This window comes from Diabrotica virgifera, chromosome 7, assembly GCF_917563875.1.
Source record: "Diabrotica virgifera virgifera chromosome 7, PGI_DIABVI_V3a".
NCBI classification, from domain to species: domain Eukaryota; kingdom Metazoa; phylum Arthropoda; class Insecta; order Coleoptera; family Chrysomelidae; genus Diabrotica; species Diabrotica virgifera.
The window spans coordinates 162,465,355-162,480,798 of record NC_065449.1 but is presented as its reverse complement, the minus strand read 5'-3'; positions in this window follow the sequence as shown (position 1 = coordinate 162,480,798).

Here is a 15,444-nt window from a genome sequence, read left to right as displayed (position 1 = left end):
TCTTAAATATCCCATAATTAGGTATTTGTCGGTCTAAAAGACAATGGGTGGAATGCATAAAACGTAGTAGATGCTATTGCTTCACCAAATAGTATCTAATTTGTAGCATTTTTTTTTACATAAAAGTAGGTGCTTTGTTGAGAAGACCGTACTACACAACCGAAGTACCTGCTACTGACCTGAAGGATCTACTACTAAACATAGCGTCAGCCGTAGTGCCCTATTGTTTGTTAATCTTCTTGAAAATTATCAAATTTTATTTGATAAAAGAATGATCCCAAAAATTAAAAATGAAAAAGAAGCTGCATTGAATAAATGAACTGCTGCCGTTAATAAAATAATCGAAAAAACCTAGATTCAAAATAGATTTTGAAGAAATTCAACAACATGAAAACAAAAGTTAAAAAAATTGTTGACGTAAAAAAACTGGTACCAAAAAAATCGGACTAACTGACTGGCAAATAAAATTATGAGTTATGGAACATTGGAGAAAATCCAGTCTTGTACAGGGTACCAGGTGCTTGTCAATCCGTGTAAAAGAGGAGATTGGGGTTTCATCACAAAAAGAATAATGATGAAAACGTTCTTTTTAGCTCCAATTCTGGTTGTCAAAAACTAACAGGCAGAGCTCCCAAATATCCTAGTGCGAAGGAGGAGTCGCTGATTGAACTACAGAAGATATGCTTACGAAAACAAATTGAAGCAGCCGAAGCTCAAATTTCTTGTGCTCGAGCTCAACAGTCTTCGGCAGAAGCTTCGGCGTAATCAAAACGCTTGGACATGTCGATTTTTAAAATAATTATAGTATATTATAGCATCAATGTTTCGAACTTTACGCGATTCCTCTTCAGGTGACAGGCATAACTTTGATTTTTTTAAATGGGAAAGTAGGTACATCATGTGACACCTCATTTAAAAGCTTTTTAAATACGTGATTACAAAAATTTATAATACTTGTGCAAAATTTCGGTCCACTGATTTTTAAATGCTTTCATTTTTTTAATCCTGAGAAAACTAATAAAATTTTTTAAAATGTTACACGCAGAATGAAAGATTACATTATTACCGAGGGCCGAAAGTCCCTAAAAACTTCTATATTGTTTATTTAAATAAGTTACAGGGGGGGGGGGGGGAAACGAAGAGAAAATTTAGTATGATTTTTAATTTCAAATATATCATTCAAAAGAAACTTTTTGTTTATACTAAGTCTAAGGGACTTTTGGCCCTCGGTAATAATGTAATCTTTCATTCTGCGTTTAAATTTTTCAAAAATACTAAATTAGTTTTCTCAGGATTTGAAAAAAATTAATACATTTAAAAAGCATTTGACCGAAATTTTGCCCAAGTATTATACATTTTAGTAATCAGTATTTCAGAAGCTTTTAAATGGGGTGTCACATGATGTACTTTCCCATTTAAAAAATCATAGTTATGACTGTCACCTGAAGAGGGATTGCGTAAAGTTCGAAACATTGATGCTATAATATACTATGATATATTATTTTAAAAATTGACCTCTACGAGCGTTTTGCTTATATACTAAAAATAAATGATTTAATATGGGAAGTAATAGTTAATATTCTAGAACACTGTATGAATAAAACTGCACGATTCATGATAATTACCTAAATACATTCATAAATGCTGCAATTTTTTAACAAAAAACACATACGCCGAAGTCGTTCATCCACCAACTTCACCTAAACTGAAGCAAATTCTACTAAACTAGCAAATACTTCAGAAGCGTAGTACATCCTTCTATGTATCTGGTAAATAGTAGCAGATGCTACGGAGGAAAGCAAATGCTTTGTAAGTGTAGCAAATTCTTCAAAAATGTAGTACGTACTTGAAGCATTAGCAGCTACTACGTTTTATGCATTCCACCCAATGTCATCATATTTTAATTATAACATATAACTATTTTGTACAATACAACTAATAAAATGTTACAATTTGCCCTAATTACTGTAAGTAATGGTATTTACCCGAATATACTTAATATTGTGAAATACCCAATAATATAACAATGCATAATAATATTAGGGTAGGTCTCGGCGATCATAAAAATCTTAAAAGCTCTATAACAACCTGTCGTAAAATAGCAAACTTTTGTCGCTAAGAAACAATATAAAAATAGCTGAGAAAGTCAAAAGTATGGTTTACAATCACATTCACAGTTTTGAAGAATTCTTTAAAACGCTTAACATCAGCAGGTGTTTAAATATTTATAACAATCTGAACGGATTCTGTTTTTTCCTAGTATAAGTACAGTTCTGCCCAAATTATTCGACGAACTATAAAAGATTTTATAAAAAATGTTAATTAAGAGGTAATACCATTGTAATACTAAATAGGTGTTGTGTATGTACCGGACACAAGATATGTTGTTCGGTTGTCTATTAAATTGTCTATATTGAATCACAAATAGAACATTAATATTAATGAACCAATATAATATATTATATATATTATAACATATTATATATTTATTGACTCTTGAAAGAAAACAGATATAACGACAACTAAATATTGTCAATTTGTTGTTGTCATATTGTGGCTCAACAAAATAATAACATTTAATAGTACTTTAATTCTTTCAATTTAATAAACTGTAATACACAGAAAAGCTTTTTATTTCATATCAATCACAACTGTAAACCACATACCGCTAATAGGCTTAGTTTTATAGTAAGTTTTGATAAAACCTTTTAGCGGTATCTACCTCTTTTTATATAAAACTTTGTTTTAAAATATTATTAATGGTTCCCTTAATAAACTGGGGCATATATGCATGCATTAAAACTATTAGCTAGTCCATAAATCCCTAACGGGCCAAAATTTTAGCATTCAATTTTGAAATCGATTTTGCCACCATTTTATCAAATGTTAGTTACCGCCTTTGGGCCTAACACGGCAGTAATGGCTTTGTATAATAAAGTATTGGAGAATCAAAAAATTGCACTAAAGTATCAATTCCGCGAGAGGCGTAGAATTTGGGAAAGGTCAACCATTCACGTTCTGCTATCGTACGCCTCTGGTAGTAGCCAGAAACGTTTGTTTAAACATAATTTAGTAGATTGTACAATATAGTCGGTTCGCTAAACTCAGACGCAACTGGCTAGATATTTTAGTCGATAATTTTTTTGTTTTTTGGCAAAATTACTAACTATTTAGTGATTGTTAACTATTTAGTAATTATTTTTTGCCAATTTTACTAAAATTGGCAAAATTACCGACTAAAATATCTAGAAAGTTGCGTCTGAGTTTAGCGAACAGACTATACCAGCACCATATACCAAATTTCGTGTTGTTGTCCCATGCCTGTCAGGAAATATTAAAAAAAATAAAATAAAAGTTTAACTTTGACTTTCGGTGATTAACAACTTTTGTACCAAGGTAAGTTAGCCTAAATCGACCTATTCTAAGCTCAGGAATCTGAGGTTAAGTTATGGCCCATTCTTTACCAAACACCCTGTATATTCAATTAGATATAGATATGTACTAGTTTGATGTTAAATGTATAGTTATAAACCGCATTGTAATAGTGGTAGGGGAGCCCAAGCAGGGATTTTTGCAGTTACTCGAGCGCGTAGAGCGAAACTTGGTACCCTGTAGATGTACCTCTACCGCATATTGGCTGTTAACACAGGGATGTTCGTTAAGAGGAGCCCGAAAAAATAAATCTATCCTTAAAAATACTCGAAATGTCAGATTAAGATAAGGCAAGTTCAGTACAAGCAAAAGAGTGTATATTTAAAAAATCTGACGATTTGAGCGGGGGGTAAGGAAATGGATGAGTCAAAAACTTTCACAAAAAAAAAGCGAATATTTCGCGAAGTGAACATCAGATCGAAAAACTAAAGAATACGTCTTTACTATTTTTCAAAAATCTATCGAATTAACATGACACCCCACGGAAAGGGGTGGGGGGTAAATTTAAAATTTTAAATACAAACCCCGCGATATTTCGCAAAATGAACATCAGATCGAAAAACTGCAAAATACACTTTCAAAGTTTTATGGAAAAATTTATCGGATGGTATCAAACACGACCCCCAACGGAGGTGAGGTGGGGGGTTACTCTAAAATCTTAAATGGGACCCCCAAATTTGTATTGCAGATTTGGATTCTTTGCGTAAAAATAAGCAACTTTTATTCGAGGCATTTTTTCGAATTATGGATAGATGGCGCTATAATCGGAAAAACGATTACCTATTGGAAATGGAAAATTAAATTAAAAATGGAAACTAAAGTGGAAACTTTTTTTGGTTTTAGGACCTAATAGTCACAACCCAATTAGTCCTCATAACGCTCGAGTGACTGCAAATTTAGCATACTCTGCTCCCCCTCCCTATAGATTGCAACATTGTCTATAGATATGAATGCAGTAACAATAAATAAAAAAATCGGAGATCCACACCCCGGATTTGAACTCGAAACCTCTGGTTTACGAATCCGAGGTCTACTCACTAGGTTATCGCTCTTATACAACAATTTTTCCTGTAACGTGGTTATACAGTGAGCACGCAAAGGTTGGAATAAATTCATTTTCTCGAAAATGGATGATTTTGGAAAAAAATTCCGAAACAGGTCAATTTTTATTTTTAAATTTCGACTTTTTGGCATATGTGTCATACTAGTGACGTCACCCATCTGGGCGTGATGACGTCATCCATAAATTTTTTTAAATGAGAATAGGGGTCGTGTGATAGCTCATTTAAAAGGTAATTCAATTTTCTATTCAGTAATATAAACATTAACATATTTATTTGTACAGTGTCCAAAAAAAAATTTTTTCGAATTAAATTTATTAACATAAAATGAAGAATGTGTGTAATTTATTTAACTCAAAATACATTTTACTGCTATCAGAAAACAGGAAATATTGTTTATTTGACAAATAAATATTGTTTTTTGCTTAAATTAAATATTAAAGCCGCCACCTACCTTCCTCTTGACAGTTTGAACATTTAATTTAAGCGAAAAGCAATGAAAATTTTTCAAAAAAAAACATTTTTTTCTGTTTTCTGAGAGCAGTAAAATGTATTTTGGACTAAATAAATTACATGCATTCTTCTTTTTATGTCAATAAATTTAACTAAAAAAACGTTTTTTTTGACACCCTGTATAAATAACTATGTAAATGTTTATATTAATAAATAGAGAATTAAATTACCTTTCAAATGAGCTATCACATGACCCCTATTCCTATTTAAAAAAATCATCGATGACGTCATCACGCCCAGATGGGTGACGTCACTAGTATGATATATATGCCAAAAAGTCGTAATTTAAAAATAAAAATTGACATGTTTTGGGATTTTTTCCCAAAATCGTCCATTCTCGAGAAAATGAATTTATTCCAACCTTTACGTGCTCACTGTATACTATTAACAGTAACTTCTTATAATACTTATGAAATACTTATGAAATATAATATATGAAAATTTGAATTTAGGTTCTACTTACCCTCCACTTCAAAGTTGAATTTGTGCCGTTGGTTGCTTTTACTTGGGGGGTGACATTTACCCCTTCTCGGGGGGTGAAAAACGCGTGTTTAAAATAAGGCAGGAAATGGATAAATTGACTTATTTTAAGCACCTTTTGTTCTATAAAGTTTTTTACGTAAGTCAATACTTTTCGAGTTATTCGCGATTTAAAATGTTAATTTTTCGTCAAAAAAACTACGTTTTCAGACCGTTTTTCCCAAATAACTCAAAAAGTCAATATTTTATCGAAAAAAAAATTTTTAGCAAACGTGTAGCCTATAAAAAAAAACGAAAAAAATGGTGTACCAGTAAAGTCTACAAATTGAGTAGAAGCAAAGTTGTAGCTCATGAAAAATACGTTCTTATTCGTCTAATTCCAAATCGAATAATTCAACGCGAAATCACCGAAGAAAGAAGCGTTTTTCGGGAAAACCTTATTAATATTTTTAAAGTATATAAAAAAAGCTTATTTGTTTTTTACAAAAGTTTACAGCATCAAAAATAAATGAGTTACACTGAAAAAAAAAGTTGGCCCCTTTTTTTTGGTAAAACAAATCGTGAAAACCTCCCTCTATTTGGCACCCTAAATGAAATTAATCGTTTGGCTTTACCATCTATTTTAACTGTATCTGTTTTGTTTATATGATCTGTAAGTTTGATTGGTTTGAAGTGCTTATTTTGAAAACATTTGGTTTTATAGTAAAAAAAATTTTCTAAAAATTTTTGAAAAATTTCATTTTTTTCAAAATAACTTAAAAACTATTAGTGATAAGAAAAATCTTGAAGAGTAAAAAATGTAGGTTTTGATATTATAAATATGCTAGTTTAATTTTGTTTCTCCGTAAGACAAAAATTGGTTAAGATATGGCTTTTCAAAATTTGCATACACTTGTGATTAGTGACCCATTCAAGCTTTCTCAATTATAACCCTTTCAAAAATAAACACTTTAAACTTGTGAGACTGACAGATCATATAAAAAATAGATAGGTAAGTAAATTGTTTGTAAAGCGGTAGCGATTAATTTCATTTGGGGAGCTAAACACGGCGAGATTTTCATGATTTTTTACAAAAAAAAAGAGGGCCAACTTTATTTTGAGCGTAACTCGCTTATTTTTAATGCTAAAACTTTTGTTAACAATTAAAACAAAGCTTTTTATAAACACTTTAAAAAAGTTTAAATGGGTTTTTCCCGAAAAGTGCTTAATTTTTCGGTGATTTCACCTTGAAATATTCGATTTGGAATTAGACGAATAAGAACGTATTTTTCATGAGCTACAACTTTGTTTTTATTTGATTGATAGACTTTACTGATACACCATTTTTTTGGGGTTTTTATAAGCTACACTTTTACTAAGGATATTTTTTTCGATAAAATATTTACTTTTTGAGTTATTTGCGAAAAACCGTCTGAAAACGTAGTTTTTTTGTCGAAAAATCAACATTTTCAATGGCAAATAACTCGAAAAGTATTGACTTACGTAAAAAACTCTAAAGAACAAAAGTTGCTTAAAATCAGTCAATTTATCCATTTTCGGTCCTATCTTGAACGTATGTAGTTTCACCCCAGAGAAGGGGTGACTGTCACCCCCCAAGTAAAAGCAACCAACGGCACAATTTCAACTTTGAAGTGGATGGTAAGTAAAACCTAAATCCAAATTTTCATGCAATTCGGAGTTGCCCCTGAAAATTACACGGTATCGCCGAATTTCCCGTTCATTTACTGGGCTATTAGACCACAAACTGCAATAATATCATATTTACAATTTTCAATTCCCGTTCATTTACTGGGCTATTAGACCACAAACCATATTTAAAATATATTTTAGAAAATTCCACACCTGTAATTTTGAACCAATCAAAATACGTTATTTTGACAGATCACCATGGCAACGGAGGTATTTTATCGGAAATTTTTTGCTCGTGGGGTACCCAACAGCGAATTATAGTGGAAATTTTTTGACGTTTACGGGCGCGTTCATCAGATGCAAACGTTGGCAATCAGTTTGCGCTTTATGCTTCTGAACGACTTGCTAACGTCAAACATGTTTGGAAAGCGGTCGCCATTTTTGCAAACATAAAATATTTAAGTTGAACTTTGCAAACGTGTTGAATATTGAAAGAATATGGCGGGAATTTAAATTGTATATATTGTAGAATATATTGATAAGGGTTTTATATATTAAATAAAGGCTACTGAAGACATTCTGCTACGTTATTATCTATTAAATACATTTTCTTTTTTCCTTTAATAAAGAAAATAAATTCAAAAACGTATTTATTGAGAAAATTTATTTTAGGTTACATTCAAACCAAGCAAGCAAAATGTCAAATTTTAACCTAAACAACCAACCGTTCAGCTCGCTGTCAACAAGTTTAGAATCAAAGCGCAAACATTTGTGAACGTGTTTGCATCTGGTGAACGCAGTCAATAACAGAACATTTTTGACAGACTGGTTTTTATTTGTTTACATAATTTAGTTTTGATTCATTTTCTATCACTTGTAGTTACTCAAAACTTATGTAAAATTGAAGAATATAGGTACTATTTTCTATCTTGAAATGGTATTCCCATGCAACTACAATGAGTAGAAATTACGAATTTGAAAGCCTAAATAATTGCTGACAAAGCTATGGCGCGCTATTAATCTGTTCATGCAGCTTTGGATTTTCAAATGCAAATTTGGTGTGGAATTTTCTTACCGAATACCACGCGAAGTCAAATTAATATCCGGAAATTTTTTTTTGATCATGAATATTTTTAGAAAATTTTCAAAATATTCATGATCTCAAAAAAATTTCCGGAAATAATTTGACCTCTAGTGGTATTACTAGTGACAATAAAATGTAGTTTACTGTAAACTTATGCGATATAAATTTTGACAATGTCAAGTAATTTTTATTTAGGTAGGTACCTAATAAACGTCAAAATCCTAGCTACCTATTGGTAGGGGAGCCAGAGCGGACAGCGGAGATTTTTGCAGTAACTCGAGCGCGTCAGATTATCATATGGGGAGAAACCTGGTACCCTGTAGATGTATATCTACCACATATTGGCTCTAAACACAGCGGAGTTCGTTAAGGGGGGCCGAAAAAAAAATGTATCCTTAGAAAAACTCGAAATCATCAGATTGCGATTAGGTAAGTTAACTACATGCAAAACAGTTTATATTTCAAAAATCTGACGATTTGGGCGGGGCGTAAGGAAATGGGTGAGTCACAAAGTTTCACAAGAAAAAAGCGAATATTTCGCGAAATGGACGATAGATCTAAAAACTAAAAAATACGTGCTCAATATTTGTCATAAATCTATCTAATGATACCAAACACGACTCCCAACGGAGAGGGGTGGGGGGTAAACTTTAAATTTTTAATACGAATCCCGCGATAGTTTTCGAAATGATCAGATCGAAAAGCTTAAAAATACACTTATTCAATATGTTTGAACCCACATAACAATAATGTTCTCATCATGTTCAAAGCATATACTACCAACATTCGTCGGAGTATATTCTTTTTAGTATATGCGTAGTACAAACGTAGCATGTACCATAAAAAACATTCTAAATTTCATGTTCTTTGCATATACTTTAAGGAATATCCTCGTGCCGAATATACTGAGTACATTCGTGTAAGTAGTATCTCGGAATATTCAAAAAAGTTTATTCTTAGAATATACCTTTATCGAATATTACATAAAAGTATATACTTCACACATACTTATAAGTACTTTTAAAATATCTTAAAAGGAATATGTGTATGGATAGGAAGAATAATGTTAGCCTATATATATAGGCTAACAGATTATCAACTTCGTTATGAATAATTAATAAAATTTAAAAATATATGTATTTAGGCAGTACTATTGAACTACCGAATTCATTGTTTAAAACTGTTTTAATTGTATGGTAAAAATGTTTAAAAATTAATTGTATTAACGAAAAAGGAGAAATTCTCGTTTCGCTTTCATCATTGAAATGCATTTACTATTTTGGTTTAATAAGTTTATCATGAGTATTCTTAGAATTTTATTTTTACATGGAATTGGCTGAGCTGAGCCAAAACCCACAAACAAAGAGGAAACGACCGCTTCATAACTGCATAAGGGGTAAGGGGTTGGGAACAAAGGCAAAATACAAAATATGAAAAACAGTTAGGCAAGGCATTTGGCATTTGTATTTGTATCTACACTCAACACTATCACTGTCTATGCGGGATGTGTATTTTGGTCTGTGCTGTGTTATGAGGAAGACCGAGTATTTCTACAAGGAATAGGAACATGCATAATTAACCTATTTATTTTGTTTGCGGTCAACTTACAAATAAAAAATTCATTTTGGTACTTCAATATTACTTAAGTAGTAAGTATGTATATAGGTACATATAAACAACATATAAATTTTAGTTATTTACATACATATTTTACATAATATATATTTGGGTACTATAGGTATATTCAGCAGTTTTATTTTTATATGCAAATAAACTAAATATAATATATACCTAAATATATATACCTACTTACCTATATAATATTTATATAACTAACAAAAATTTATATATTTCATATTTACTTTTTAAGTAATATTGTAGAATGTACAAACTACATTCTCATATATAATATGTAAATTTAGTAGAAAGTAGAACCTAGGATGAGATTCGGTGATGCTGAAAACATACTTCTGAGCAATATATAGCACTTTCTTGGAATATTCTTCCCATATACTAAAAAGTGCATTCTTCCTATATACTAAAAAGATGTGCGGTAGTACATTCTAAGTATATAAATAGAAGGTTTACAGCACCTCCTTAGAATGTTCTAAAACGGATATTCTTGGTATATACTGAAAAGAAGTGCGGTAGTACATTCTAAGTATATACATAGAACGTTTAAGTACTGTAATGTAGTATATACTCAGCATCTGCTCTGCACATTCCCAATGGTAATTACGCATATTCTCAGCATATGTTCTATGAATATACTAAGAACATGAAATTGTTATGTGGGAAAAATCTATCGAATGGCACCAAACACGACCCCCAACGGAGATTGGGTTGGAGGGTTACTTAAAATTTTAAATAGGAGCCCCCATTTTTTATTGCAGATTCGGATTCCTTACGTACAATAAGTAACTTTTATTTGAAATATTTCGTCACTAAAACGAAAACTTTACTTAATTTTTTTTGGTTTTAGAACCTACTCTTCACAACCCAATAGGTCCCCTAAGCGCTCGAGTGACTGCACATTTAGCACACTTTCCTCCCATACTATATTATATGTAGTTTCATTTTTTAACTAGTGAAAAAAAGTAATACAGTAAACTCTCTCTTAACGATAGAGACGATTTTTAAAACAAAAATCATTCGACAATATGCGAACCTGTACTTTTTAACTCCTTTCAACGGACACTCTCAACAACGGACGCGGACAATAAATAATGGTACAAATGCGGACAGTAAAAAAATTTTAATCCAAATATTTTACATTATATCGATGGTATAAAGGCCAAAGGGCGTAACCCTCAATTTATGAATTTTACAGGAGGCTTAAAAAACTTAATTACTTGTACTATGTAGCTAGTTTAAATTTTCTTTTACTATTTACTTGTAGCACGTCATCTCCCGAAATAAATAAATACAACAAAAATTTATATTATTGCTTACAAATATAAGAAATAAGAATTTTATATCATATTTTGTGGGTTACGCCTTTTGGCTGACCTGTTTAAATATGACTATTGATGAGGGTTACGCTGTAAATGTCAGAAACCCCTTTATGTTGGTTGGCTTTTTTGGCGTTTTTTTTACTTCGTAATAACCGGTTTTGCCGGTTGCCGGGTCATCTTAGATAATAAAACCTTAATACTTAGTTACAGGATAATAAAAAAATAATGAATTCCGAGAAAAATACTGTTTAAATTCATCAATAATTTTTGATTTGTTTACCGTTTGTATTATTGTATTCCTTAATGATTCTCACGCTCACTGAAATATGTTTAAGAAATGTGATAAGCTTAACTAACTATTTTGATGAACTTGACATTCCTATACGCTGTGAGCTCGTACGTAGAGGGGATATTTACAAATTCGCGAACGCCAGTAGTGACAAGTTTGTAAACGTTTACTGGAAATTTGACATAAATGTCAAAGTGATTAATTTAAAATTAAAATTAAAAACATTAATTATAAACAATATTAGTTAGTTGGTCAAAGCTGTGGTATATATTTTTACCTTAAATATACTTACGTTTTAAATACTGAATTTAAGTTTTTTTAATGTTCCGTAATATCTAATTATAAATAATCTATTATAATCTTAGCGCCATCTACACGATTATTGTCAAAGTATCCGAAGTAAGAAATTGATATTTTATCAATAGAACGTCAAAATGATTAGAAAAATCTTAAAAAAATCGATTACAATTTAATTACTTTTTTGCGTTGTAAATATTAAGCGATAACAATTAAATAATAAATTTAAAAATTACCGGTAAAAGTTGAATTAGTAACCGCTAGGAGCGACACCAGCGAAGCTCAGAGCGTATTATGGGATCTCCAATTCAGCAAACATGACCTGCTTATTCTAAAAACAGATCTTAAAAGATATTTTTTAGTATCAATATCAATCAGCTGTGTGTTGTGCAGATGCAGAATGTGCAGGCATAGGCATAGTTGTATTATTTAAAATAAATGCTATACCTACACAAACGAGTCTGTGGGTGGAACCTGTTGTCCCATCTAAGTGATTTTTTTATAATAATATAGCCTGAGGCTGTAGGTTACTTCCTTATGCTTGTCATGCACGGGGAGCTATACTGTAATATATATTACATCACATCGCTCTCTATAGTAATGAGTAATGAGTGAGCCTGTACATACGGAACCATTAGTTCCCTGTCTGCAGGCTCACTCATTACTATAGAGAGCGATATGATATAATATACATATATTACAGTATATAGCTCCCAGTGCATGACAAGCTTAAGGATGTAACCTATAGCCTAGGCCTAGGCTATATTATAAAAAAATCACTCAGATGGGACAACAGGTTTAGAAAATTCGAGACATCAAAAATGCCCTATTTTTAAGGTGGTGCGTTAATTTCTTGGAGAAGTGTATTGTAATTTAATGTAAATAATGTAATATCCAATAATTGTAATTTAATATAAGATGTAATATAAGTTCCTTAAAAATATATTTTTTATTTCCCACATACATTCTCCACAGGTCTAAATATCGATGCTAGACGTCCACCGGAGGTCCTCTCAGGACGTTAGATGGACGTTCGGCAGCAAGACATTGGACCAAACTGGGACATCCTATGAAGGTCCAATTGACGTTCACTGAACGTCCCCTCGGACGTTAGGTGGACGTCCATTGGACGTTTGGCAACGTGGCATTTGGACCAAAATAGGACGTCTTGTTAAGGTCCAATGTACGTCCCTTCGGACCTTAAGTGGACGTCCAACGGACATTCGATAGCGCGACATTTGGACCAAAATAGGACGTTCCTTGGACGAAAACTAACCTCCCTAAAGTCCGTGAAGGACATCCTTGTGCTATTAGGGATGTATCTATGTAGGTATATAGTCTCTTTATTCTATTATATTCTACTCTATTTCAAACCTATTCTATATAAGTATCTACACATTACATCTATTATCATCATCATCATTCTCTTTGCCTTATCCCTATGCAGTGTCGGCTTCCCTAATTGCATTTCTCCACACAATTCTATCTTGGGTCATATCAATGTTAATCCCCTTTACCAACATGTCCTGCCTTATCGTCTTCTTTGGTCTTCCTCTCCTACTCCTTCCAGGAATCTGCACTTCAGCTATTCTTCGTATTGGGTGATTAACGTCTCGACGTTGAACATGACCAAACCATCTTAACCTATGCTCCCTCATTTTGGCATCAATTGGTGCCACACCTAGACTTCCCCTAATATACTCATTTCTAATTTTATCCTTCTTTGTCACTCCACTCATCCATCTAAGCATTCTCATTTCCGCCACATGCATTCGTTGTTCCGCTTTCTTTTTCACTGCCCAACATTCAGTTCCGTGCATCATAGCCGGTCTTATGACTGTTTTATAGAATTTTCCCTTCAGCTTCATTGGAATTTTTCTGTCACACAACACACCACTCGCTTCTTTCCACTTCATCCATCCAGCCCTAATTCTACTGCATGCATCTCCATCTATTTCTCCATTACTCTGTAATACCGATCCTAGGTACTTAAAACTATTGCTTTTCACACTCATTTCACCTATTATATTATATTTTACTTTATTCTATACTATATATCTATTCTAATCTATCTATATATTTCATTTAATCTGTTACATTCTACTTTATTCTGTTTTAAATCAAATACTTTATTAGTAAGTATCTACATATATTACATCTATTCTATTATATCCTACTCTATTCTATTTCAAGTTTATACTATACTATATATCTATTCTAATCTATCTCTCTATTTTATTTATTTTATTAATCTGTTCTATTCTATTCTGTTTCAAATCAAACACTTTACTCAAACAAAGAAACAAACGACATTCAAAAATTCAAAAGCTTCTAATAAAAAAATCATTGCATTGGTACTACTGAAAATATTGACATTTTTACAACATTTATCCAAGTTCCTTCAATTTTTTTGAGGACAAGAAAATTTTGCTTTCAAGAAATTCACGAATTTATTAGAGAGTTTGAGAGATATCGAATTTATATACCTACACATTGTTTTATTACAATTAAGTTTGAAACATCTGAATAGTTTTGCTTCCCTGTCCCTTCCCCTTCCCTTAATAAAAATATTTTCTATCAAACAAACGCTAATAACACATATCAAAATAGCGTGTACCAAAATATAAAGTCACTGCGCACGCTAAATATTGACGTCACTGGCTTGATGAAGTTTAACTCGCGTGTACCTAACTTTTTTATTTGCGTACACGTTAGCGTGTACCTAGACACAGCGTTCAATTTATTGTTGATGTAAAGTCCACTTTAAAAAAACATGAATTGAAGGCAAGGAAGGCTGGAAGGCATATAAATCACGCTGATAAATATCTGAGCTGCTTTGTTGGATTATTCGTATGTACCTATTAGGTTTACCTATGTCGCAAGAAATTCAAGAATTTGAAACTGTGTATGAATTAAATGGGGTTATTTATAAATTACCATTTCATAATAATTTTTATTTCTGTTCTTGGGGCGTCTTTCACGTATTTGCAAATCATTTTGAAAAATGTGACCATTAATGTGACAGTTGTCATAACCTATTTCGTATGTACATGAAAGTCTAGTGGAACCCCGATAAGTCGGCCCCCGATAACCCGGAAGTCCGGCTAACCCGGACCGATTTTTATCAGACAAACATTACAACAATAAAAATGTATGTCCTTTATGCTGGATTTTCCAATTTCTTTTCAACATCTTAAAATATTTTCTTTTATCTTTCCTTATAAACATATTGTTCGAATAATATCTTATATTTTTCAGGCTAATTTTATTATCATAATAAACTTTCTTCGTAAAAATTTGTCGGTTTAGCGAATTCCTATGTAGTTCATTCGTTTCAATTTTCAATGTCAAACACATTATACAATGAGAGATAATGCGTATTTGTGTAATTTAATACATAATATACGCTGTGAGCTCGTACGTAGAGGGGATATTTATAAATTCGCGAGCGCCAGTAGTGGCAAGTCTGTAAACGTTTACCGGAAATTTGACATAAATGTCAAAGAGATTAATTTAAAATTAAAATTAAAAACATTAATTATAAAAAATATTAGTTGGTCAAAGCTGTGGTATATATTTTTACCTTAAATATACTTACGTTTTAAATACTGAATTTACGTTTTTTTAATGTTCCGTAATATGTAATTATAAATTCTTAGCGCCATCTACAGGATAATTGTGAAAGTATCCGAAATAAGAAATTAA